Here is an 11,861-nt window from a genome sequence, read left to right on the forward strand (position 1 = left end):
ATGATAGATCTCATCCAACCCATCACCGTCTAGCAAGCCTACGATGAGATTACTCACAAACGGTGAAGAGCATCATGGAATTGGCGATAAAGGAAGGTTGATGATGACGATGGTGACGATCTCCCCTCTTCGGAGCCCAAAACAGACTCCAGATCTGCCCTCTAGAGGAAGAACAGGAGGTGGTGGCGCCTCCGTATCGTAAAACGCGATGAACTCTTCTTCCTGATATTTTTCGGGCGAAAGAGGTTATATAGAGCTGGAATTGGGGGCGGCGGAGTCCCGAGGGGCTCACAACCCTGCCAGCCCCGGCCAGGGGGGGGGCTGGTGGGCTCGTGGGCTCCTGACTCCGTCCCTCCAGTTGATTCTTGCACTAATATTTGTTATATATTCCACAAAATTTTCTCGTAGATTTCCAGGTCATTCCGAGAACTTTTATTTCTGCGCAAAAACAATACCATGGCAATTCTTCTGAAAACAACGTCACTCCGGGTTAGTTCCATTCAAATCATGCAAATTAGAGTCCAAAACAAGGGCAAAAGAGTTCAGAAAACTAGATATGACGGAGAAGTATCAACTCCCCTAAGCTTAAAGCCTTGCTTATCGTCAAGCAATTCAGTTGACAAACTGAAAGAGACAAAAGAAAAACTTTGACGAACTCCATTTGATCTTGTTGTTGCAATGATGTCTAACTCATATCCAGAATTTCAGCAAGATCATAAGCAAACCACATAAGCAAATGACATCTAGGTCTCACGGTAAACTCATATCAATGGCATAATCAACTAGCGAGCAAATAACAATAAGTCTCAAACGTCAACACTTCAATCAAAACAATCATGAAGCAGTACGAACAGATGGTATCTCGCTAGCTCTTTCTGAAACCGCAAAACATAAATGCAGAGCACCTTCAAAGACCAAGGGCTGACTAAACATTGTAATTCATTGCAAAGAAGATCCAGTCACAGTCATACTCAACACAGTTAAAAGCAAAGCAGAAAAATGACAGAGGTGCTCCCTAATTTGTGCTTTTATAAGAGGAGGAGATTCAACAAGAAAATAAATAGACAGACCCTTCGCAGAGGGAAGCATTGATTTTGTAGAGGTGCCAGAGCTCAAGCTTTGAAAACAGAGATAATAATTTTGGGTGGCATACTTTCATTGTCAACGCAATGACTAAGCGTTCTTACCATCTTCCACGCTACACATGCTATAGGCGGTTACCAAATAGAAAAGTAAACTTTTGACTCCCCCACCACCGATCAATCACACTCCACGGCTAGACGAATCCTCGGGTACCGTCCATACCAACAACAATCCTGGGGAGTTTTGTTTGCAATTATCTTTTCGATTTGAGCATGGAACTGGGCATTCCAATTACCGTCCCCTTTCTCGTGAATGATAGTGAATAAAGACATATCGAGGATAACACGCCTAGCATGGAAGATACTGATAGCCCCCTGTCACCACATGAGCGGTTCGGGCATGCAGAACATATTATTTCTTTAAGATTTAGAGAGTGGCACATGCAAATTTACTTGGAACGGCAGGTAGATACCGCATATAGGTAGGTATGGTGGACTCATATGGAACAACTTTGGGTTCATGGGAGTGGATGCACAAGCAGTATTCCCGCTTAGTACAAGTGAAGGCTAGCAAAAGACTGCGAAAGCGACCAACTAGAGAGCGACAACAGTCATCAAAATACAATGAGATTGACTAACATTGAGTGCAAGCATGAGTAGGACATAAATCACCATGAACATGAATATCATAGAGGCTGTGTTGATTTTGTTTCAACTACATGCATGAACATGCGCCAAGTCAAGCCACTTGAATCATTCAAAGGAGGATACCATCCTATCATACTACATCATAGTCATCTCAACATTCATGTGGGCATCAAAGACAAACCATTATAAGCTCCTAGCTAAGTAAGCATGGCATCAGCAACTATGTTCTCTAAGTTGTCATTCAAACATGTTTCTGTCACAACAAAGCTGAATCAGGCACAATGAGCTAGTCATATTTACAAAAACAAAATAGATCGAGTTCATACCATCTTTTCCAGGCTCAGTCACTTCATCATATATCGTCATTATTTCCTTTCACTTGCACGATCGAATAATGTGAACAATATAAGAGTGCTCGTGCATTGGACTAAAGCTGGAATCTGCAGGCAAACACAAAGGAGAAGACAAAGTAATATGGCTCTTTAACAGATCAGCAGATATGCATGCGAGAGCCACTAAACATTGTAACCATGGTCTTCTACCTTGACCCAAGGAAAAAGAAAACTATTTACACGGGAAAGCTCCCAACAAGCAAAAGAAGAACAAGAAAATATTTTTGGGTTTTCTCAAACTAGACAGGCACATGAAAAGAAAACGAGAAAAAGAATAAACTAACATGGATGATATAGTGGCAAAGTGTGAACACCGACGAACAAAGTGAAAGCATAAGCAAGAATGTAAAGTAGGTGAGAAACACATACTCCCCCAAGCTTAGGCTTTTGGCCTAAGTTGGTCTACTCCCATGGAGGGAAATAACCAGCTCTGGGGTACTCCGGAGTTGACTGAGGATGCCACTGCTGTGTGTGCTCCTCTGGCTTCCACTCATAAACCGGCGTCTGGTACTCGATTGGTGTCTCGGGCACGGACACCTGTGGTTGGGCTAGGCCCCAATATGCGTAGATGTCTGAGGGCATAATAATGTACCTGCCTGTATGAAGGTTGAACAAAGAAGGAGCAGGCAAAGTAATAGTCTCACGAGTACCCTGACTAAATAACAGGTTATAAATCATCCTTCTATTTGTATCTCTATCAAGAAAGTCATGGAAAACCATGCTATCGTAATCTAGATATTTCTCAGGAAGAAGAATCTCTTCTTCTTCGTCAAGTCTAATAGGTATCTCAAATTGTCTAGCAAGACGAGTAACATAGATACCTCCATAGACAACCCCTTTAGAACGGTTCGTGTTCAACCGTTGAGCTACTATAGCGCCCAAGCTATAAGTTTTATCGTTATAAAGGGCTTTGCGCAAGACCGCAATATCTGGGAAACTATGTGACCCAGCTTTCTCACGACCAATCAAACATTTTCCCACAAATAGTGAGAAGTACCGAAGCACGGGAAAATGAACGCTAGCAGCTCTAGCGCAAGATACTCCTCTCTCCTCTCCTACAACAATAGTATTGATGAAAGCTTCCAAGTCCCCTGGACGAGGTTCGTGAATATCCCCAACGTAAGGTAATTTGCAAACATTGCAAAAATCCTGGAGTAACATGCACTTGGGGATATCATAGGAGGATTCTTCCTCGCATAGAAGTTAAAGCTTTGTACGAAGATATTAGTGAGGAGGAGGTATTGCGGACACTTACCTTCAACGAAGGCGGTAAGGCCTGCGTTCTCCACCAAGTAGTAAAAGTCTTCATAAATTCCGGCGGCGCGTAAGAACACATCGCTTGGCCATTCGCACGCTCGAACTTCTGCAACTCGAGGGACCGGATACTTGGGCTTCTTCTCACTTCATCATCCTTGGGGGCACGGCTTGAAGAACCACTTAAGAAGCTCCTCATCGTTTTCCTTTTCTATCTCTGAAAATTTCTGAATTTTTTAGTGATTCTAAGGAAAAGTGAACAAGGCTCAACAAAACTCATAGCAACTAATCCCACAAGTGCCTAGAGGCCATATTACGCATCAAAACTACTTGGAACTCCTCCGAATGGAACGCATACGAGTGTTTCAAAGATTAATTTTCGGGATTTTTGCTGGAGCAGGTTATAGATTCGAAAGGAGAATACCACTTCAGCAATTAATGCATGCATGTAATTGATCCGCAAGTTGTAGGAGAAATTATATATAGCAAATCGTATATATATATGGGTGTGTTATATAATATGCGCATGCAAATATATGGTCCCTCTCGAAATTCTATGATATATGATTGGTCCTACGAGATATCTTATGATATATGCATAACGTGTACGGTATGTACTAGCGTAAGATATGTTTTAAATGAAAAAGAATTAAATAGAAAACATAAAATAAAAAGCAAAAATAAATTATAAACCCAAAAACCCAAAATCACCATAGCCTGTAGTCCCAAATGATGTTACCAACCGGGACTAAAGATCCCGGCCACGCCACACACGCTGCCAGCCACGTGGAGAGGTATTAATCCCGGTTTGTAGCTAACCGGGACTAAAGGGCGAGGCGTATTTAGTCCCAAGTTAATAGTCCCGGTTGATAAACAGGGGCTATAGGCCCTTACCAACCGGGACTATGAACCACCAACAAGACCGAACACTTTTCCATTTCTTATTATATGGAAGTCTTATTGTTTTGATATCTTTTTAGTAGGAACAGCCGTCCATCGCAATCCTGAGACCCTATTGAAACACCGACATGATAACGAGGGTAGAAGGCTCTCTTTCGTGTTTCACATATGCATTCGTCTCGTAGTACCCCCGTTGATTTAGGTTGTATGTTTGTGCGTGTTTCACGTATGAATATTAGACACCAAATATTCATGAAGCAACAAATACCTTAAACCCAAATACCAACGCAAAAAATGCATGCCCAAATAACATTTTTTTTACCATACTCACTCGTAGAAATGCAAGTTGAGGGTCCGGCATGAAGCTGCTAGTTAATTCAAGACATGCACCATCTCTTTGTACTTACTTGCATCTCCAAATAAATAATATACAACCACAATATGGGCAGCAACAATGCATGCCAATACACGACAAAATCGCACGAGAATCACGCAAGACAACCGACTAATTTATTGACTTAATTGTAGGGAACCACCCCACATACGGAAACACGGGAAAAAAGTTTGTTCTTTATTATTTTTTGCAAAAAAAGCTAATTCTATTACTGTACAGACTACACCAATTGCATGTTTTACTCAATTAACCAAAAAATAGGTAAAGTGACGACCGTGACCATGTGATGGCCGTTAAGGCGCCTTTGTTGGTTGTCATATTAACCAAAAAATAGGTATTAATCACGGTTTGTAGCAAACCGGGACTAAAGGGAGAGGCGTCTTTAGTCCCAAGTTAATAGTACCGGTTGATAAACCGGGGCTATAGGCCCTTACCAACCGGGACTATGAACCACCAACAAGACCGAATAATTTTCCATTTCTTATTATATGAAAGTCTTATTGTTTTGATATCTTAATAGTAGGAACAGCCGTCCATCGCCATTCCGAGCCCCTATTGAAACAACGACATGATAACGAGGGTAGCAGGCTCTCTTTCTTGTTTCACATATGCATTCGTCTCTTAGTACCCCGTTGATTTAGGTTGGATGCTTGTGCATGTTTCACGTATGTATTATTCTCTTTGTTGGACTTCCGCATTTGTCTAGTTGGTAGACACCAAATATTCATGAAGCAAAAAATACCTTAAAACCAAATACCAACGCAAAAAATGCCTGCCTGAATAACATTTTTTCTTACCATACTCACGGAAAAGAAGTTTGTTCTTTATTGTTTTTTGCAAAAAAAGCTAATTCTATTACTGTACAGATTACACCAATTGCATGTTTGACTCAATTAACCAAAAAATAGGTAAAGTGACGACCATGACCATGTGATGGCCGTTAAAGCGCCTTTGTTGGTTGTCATATTTCTCCAATCGGCGGCCCATGAAAACTCCAGTCTTTTTTCTCTCTTTTCTCTCTGGCGATGGCATAGTTGATTCCTATCGGCCATGCTGGAGAAAGATACTTAAACTGGAGATGGTAGAAGTAGATTTTTTTAACGAGCATTGCTCTAGTTTGAACTCGTTGTCGAGCAAGATAAAACAGCCGCTCGTCGTGGCGGTGAACTCTGATGCTAATGTGGAGAAGGACATCCAACGGCCGGCATGTAACTGCTCGTAATCTCCTCCAGTCCCCAACCTCTCCGTGTAATACTTGTTGACCATCAATTTTGTTAATAAAGCGAAATGAGTGGGCCTGTGCAGTCTACAATTATAGAATTTGTGGGCGGTGCTTTCAAAAACGGAATAAAAACTAGCTTGTTTACAAGTGATGGCACACGTGTGGTGGTTCCTTGCAATTATTGAAGATCGTAGGCCTAAACTTGTACGGAACCAGCAAATTGTGGGAACTAACATAGATCTTAATAACACAAACAAAAAATCGACACACAACGTAGTTAAGATTCGTCAATTATTTTGTCCATCACATCTTCATGCTAGTCCAGCGTCCAGCAGGATGCACATCAGTAATTGATGGATGTACTAGACTCATTCAATGGCATCATGAGTATTACAACTACACGGGTATTTCGCAAGGATGACTATATGTGGTTTTATCAACGTGCACTACTAGGCATCAGACGGCTGAAATTTTATATCCTATCATACTAATCAAGTGTTGTTGGATTAGGTTAACTAGTCATCAACCCGTGCTTCTGCACGGGCTAGATATAGTCCTTTTTAACATTGTTCAGTAATTGCATACTACTACGATAATTAAATTTTGTCATATAAAAGAGTCAAAAATATGTACAAAAATATAATATAAAATAATTTATATTCTGGCTAACAAAAATGTAGTTTGGCCATGATATACTATTCCTCAGATATACATTTACAAAAGGGATTCATGATGATCGAGTCCCCTAATCAAGATGTAGTGGCTCATATGGGTTTGTTTTTTCTCCAAAGATGATGCATATATAAATCATGGAAATATTAAATAAACTGAAATTATCAGAAGAAGTACAACATGTTTTCGAAACATTATTCTACCGAATACTTTTTGCGTGAATGTGTGTTCCATTTTGTGTTCAATTCGTTTATCTAAGATTGTATTGATTTATCATGCTCGGTGTAAATATAGCACAACCACAATTCGACTTCATTCACATCGGAAAAAATACTCAGACAAAGAAAAACAAAGCTATTTCTGCATTTTAGATAATCTCCATCACATCTGTGTGCATTGCGTAGAGCTTACTCTTTAACTAAAGAACATTTAATTGTGAATGTATCTCTCGTTTATCGAATTAAAAAATTGAGTATACAGTAATACTTCAAAAACAATTACCAATTAATTTACAATTTAAGTGGGCATGGTTGCGAAAAATACACCTATTTGAAATAACAATAAAAATTACGGGGTTTATGTTCATATATATTATTTTGGGCATGCAACTTTATGTATACGTTCTTATTTAATATTTTGTATGGTCTGATTTCCCAACCCATAACGTGGTTACATGGGTCTTTATCATGCATCAACTCTTTATTCCCCATAATGTGGTGCTTGATAAAAAAATTATGTGTCTTCTTTCATTTTTGAGGGGAACATGCACGTGTTTTTCAGGAAATCGGGATACAGGCCTTTTTATCCTTGTGACTTGAACGTTGAGTACTATTCATTGTGTGTGCTACTGAAAAACAATTCCGGAAAAATTAGTGTATTATTTCTTTTTTTGAATGGAACATGCACGTGTTTTTTCCATAATTGGGAGGTGGACACTTTTTATCCTTGGGCTAAAACGCTTGATAACTTGTCATTATTTGTTTACTTTTTCTGTAGGCAGATCGAGGCACGTGTATTTTTAGTGCTTAGAACTTGAACGTGGAGATGGAGGACTCTTACATGTACATGTTGTTGTGTTTTCTATAAAAAAACTGTAATGGAATGTTTCACATGTCAGATGCCTATTTTTTGTGGCATGGGGTCATCCGCGTTACGTACGTTTTCTTTTTTAACCTGAACGTTAATTCCACAATCCAATGGTGTAATTAATTTTGATGATCTGGATTAATGAGAGATCCTTAAAAGGTGCCTCCAATTAGTAAATACTCCCTCTATCCTAAAATTCTTGTCTTAGGTTTGTCTAAAAATGAATGTATCTAAATATTAAAACATGACTAAGTACATTCATATCTAGACAAATCTAAGACACGAATTTTGGGACGGATGGAGTAAGAGATAATGAGCTTACTTTATAAAGGCTAGTAAAAGGGGTGGGGGCGTCCGGCTAGTTATTGTTGGATTCACATGCTTAAACTATGGCTAGTTAACGTGATTTGCGAGCTACATAGTTATCTTCCTTAATCCTTACACAGCAATCTGGATTCAAGTATATTATGAAAAATTGTTTCCAACCAATATTTTTCTGTACAAAATAAATTAAATTGCTTGTCTTCCCAAGTAAGAAATTATGTCATGAGAGACCAGTGACTCACATATACTTTGATTGTGCTTTTAGCAAATAATACACAAATCCTAAGATTTATTAGGGTAAATACCCAACCATAGCCATAACATCCTCTTGGCTCCATATTTAGACCTTATGCGAGAACTTGTCAACCGAGGAACTATCATTTATGTCACTCCATCCTCCTATTCTAAATTTCGAGTTCTGTTCAACTAGCTACTTGATCAAACTTTAAGTTCCTTTATATCTATGATACCTAATTAAAGCTTAGTGGAGAAAACTTTCATGGTAACAACATGTTGAATAGAATATGAAAACACATGGTCGTAATTTAAAAGGATTGATTTAGAGGAAACAATATAAAAAATGTAAAAATTACAATATATCACATAATATATGCATGAATCATTTATATTGATTGGCCAAGGGTACAAATAGATTCACCGTGACGACTCTTATAGGAACAAGTAAGAAACATAAATATATTAGTGAGATGCAACATAGGCTTTGATACAACTCGTGGTATCCTATACTATTGAAGATGAAATGGCAATACGACCTTGGCCATAGAAATCATGCATAAGAATGCATGATTAGGCTTCAACGGGTTGAATGGCTGCACCCTCATTACAAAAACTGACGCATGGTCCAGAACTGTGGAGGTGACGACTCCGTGATCCACAATAATGGAGGTGATGACTCCGTGATCCACAATAATGGAGGTGAGCTGAAAGACAACATTGTTGCTGGCTACTGCAACCCTTACTGCATGGATTGAATAGTGTATTGCTGGTAATAGACCCATTACCCAACTAATCTCTTTCTTGCCACCCTGCAGTCAATAATCTTCTGCATACTAAATAATGGTCATAGGTAAGTAATAATTATGGAACTTTTTGTTGGGGAACGTCGCATGGGAAACAAAAATTTTCCTACGCGCACGAAGACCTATCATGGTGATGTCCATCTACGAGAGGGGATGAGTGATCTACGTACCCTTGTAGATCGTACAGCAGAAGCGTTAGAGAACGCGGTTGATGTAGTGGAACGTCCTCACGTCCCTCGATCCGCCCCGCGAACAATCCCGCGATCAGTCCCACGATCTAGTACCGAACGGACGGCACCTCCGCGTTCAGCACACGTACAGCTCGACGATGATCTCGGCCTTCTTGATCCAGCAAGAGAGACGGAGAGGTAGAAGAGTTCTCCGGCAGCGTGACGGCGCTCCGGAGGTTGGTGATGATCTTGTCTCAGCAGGGCTCCGCCCGAGCTCCGCAGAAACACGATCTAGAGGAAAAACTATGGAGGTATGTGGTCGGGCAGCCGTGAGAAAGTCGTCTCAAATCTGCCCTAAAAGCCCCATATATATAGGAGGAGGGAGGGGGACCTTGCCTTGGGGTCCAAGGGATCCCCAAGGGGTCGGCCGAGCCAGGGGGGAGGACTCTCCCCCCCCCCAAACCGAGTCCTACTTGGTTTGGTGGGAGGGAGTCCTTCCCCCTTCCCACTTCTACCCTTTTTTTTCTTTCCTTTGATTTTTTCTTTCTTGGCGCATAGGGGATTGGTGGGCTGTCCCACCAGCCCACTAAGGGCTGGTGTGACCCCCCCAAATGCCTATGGGCTTCCCCGGAGTGGGTTGCCCCCCTCCGGTGAACTCGCGGAACCCATTCGTCATTCCCGGTACATTCCCGCTAACTTCGAAAACCTTCCGGTAATCAAATGAGGTCATCCTATATATCAATCTTCGTTTCCGGACTATTCCGGAAACCCTCGTGACGTCCGTGATCTCATCCGGGACTCCGAACAACATTCGGTAACCAACCATATAACTCAAATACGCATAAAACAACGTCGAACCTTAAGTGTGCAGACCCTGCGGGTTCGAGAACTATGCAGACATGACCCGAGAGACTCCTCGGTCAATATCCAATAGCGGGACCTGGATGCCCATATTGGATCCTACATATTCTACGAAGATCTTATCGTTTGAACCTCAGTGCCAAGGATTCGTATAATCCCGTATGTTATTCCCTTTGTCCTTCGGTATGTTACCTGCCCGAGATTCGATCGTCAGTATCCGCATACCTATTTCAATCTCGTTTACCGGCAAGTCTCTTTACTCGTTCCGTAATACAAGATCCCGCAACTTACACTAAGTTACATTGCTTGCAAGGCTTATGTGTGATGTTGTATTACCGAGTGGGCCCCGAGATACCTCTCCGTCACACGGAGTGACAAATCCCAGTCTTGATCCATACTAACTCAACTTACACCTTTGGAGATACCTGTAGAGCATCTTTATAGTCACCCAGTTACGTTGCGACGTTTGATACACACAAAGCATTCCTCCGGTGTCAGTTAGTTATATGATCTCATGGTCATAGGAATAAATACTTGACACGCAGAAAACAGTAGCAACAAAATGACACGATCAACATGCTACGTCTATTAGTTTGGGTCTAGTCCACCACGTGATTCTCCCAATGACGTGATCCAGTTATCAAGCAACAACACCTTGTTCATAATCAGAAGACACTGACTACCATCGATCAACTGGCTAGCCAACTAGAGGCATGCTAGGGACGGTGTTTTGTCTATGTATCCACACATGTAAATGAGTCTTCATTCAATACAATTATAGCATGGATAATAAACTATTATCTTGACACAGGAATTATAATAATAACTATACATTTATTATTGCCTCTAGGGCATAATTCCAACAGTCTCCCACTTGCACTAGAGTCAGTAATCTAGCCCTCACATCACCATGTGAATTACATTGTAATAAATCTAACACCCATACAGTTCTGGTGTCGATCATGTTTTGGCCGTGGAAGAGGCTTAGTCAGCGGGTCTGCTACATTCAGATCCGTGTGCACTTTGCATATATTTACGTCCTCCTCCTCGACGTAGTCGCGGATGAGGTTGAAGCGTCGTTTGATGTGTCTGGTCTACTTGTGAAACCTTGGTTCCTTTGCTAAGGCAATGGCACCAGTGTTGTCACAGAACAAGGTTATTGGATCCAGTGCACTTGGCACCACTCCAAGATCCGTCATGAACTGCTTCATCCAGACACCCTCCTTAGCCGCCTCCGAGGCAGCCATGTACTCCGCTTCACATGTAGAGTCTGCTACGACGCTTTGCTTGGAACTGCACCAGCTTACTGCACCCCCATTAAGAATAAATACGTATCCGGTTTGCGACTTAGAGTCGTCCGGATCTGTGTCAAAGCTTGCATCGACGTAACCTTTTACGGCGAGCTCTTCGTCACCTCCATACACGAGAAACATCTCCTTAGTCCTTTTCAGGTACTTCAGGATATTCTTGACCGCCGTCCAGTGATCCACTCCTGGATTACTCTGGAACCTACCTTCCATACTTATGGCCAGGCTAACATCCGGTCTAGTGCACAGCATTGCATACATGATAGAGCCTATGGCTGAAGCATAGGGGACGGAGCGCATATGCTCTCTATCTTCATCAGTTGCTGGGCACTGAGTCTTACTCAATCTCGTACCTTGTAACACTGGCAAGAACCCTTTCTTGGACTGTTCCATTTTGAACCTCTTCAAAACTTTATCAAGGTATCTGCTTTGTGAAAGTCCTATGAGGCGTTTTGATCTATCCCTATAGATCTTAATGCCTAGAATGTAAGCAGCTTCTCCTAGGTCCT

This window comes from Hordeum vulgare, chromosome 6H (genome assembly GCF_904849725.1).
Source record: "Hordeum vulgare subsp. vulgare chromosome 6H, MorexV3_pseudomolecules_assembly, whole genome shotgun sequence".
Taxonomy (NCBI): domain Eukaryota; kingdom Viridiplantae; phylum Streptophyta; class Magnoliopsida; order Poales; family Poaceae; genus Hordeum; species Hordeum vulgare.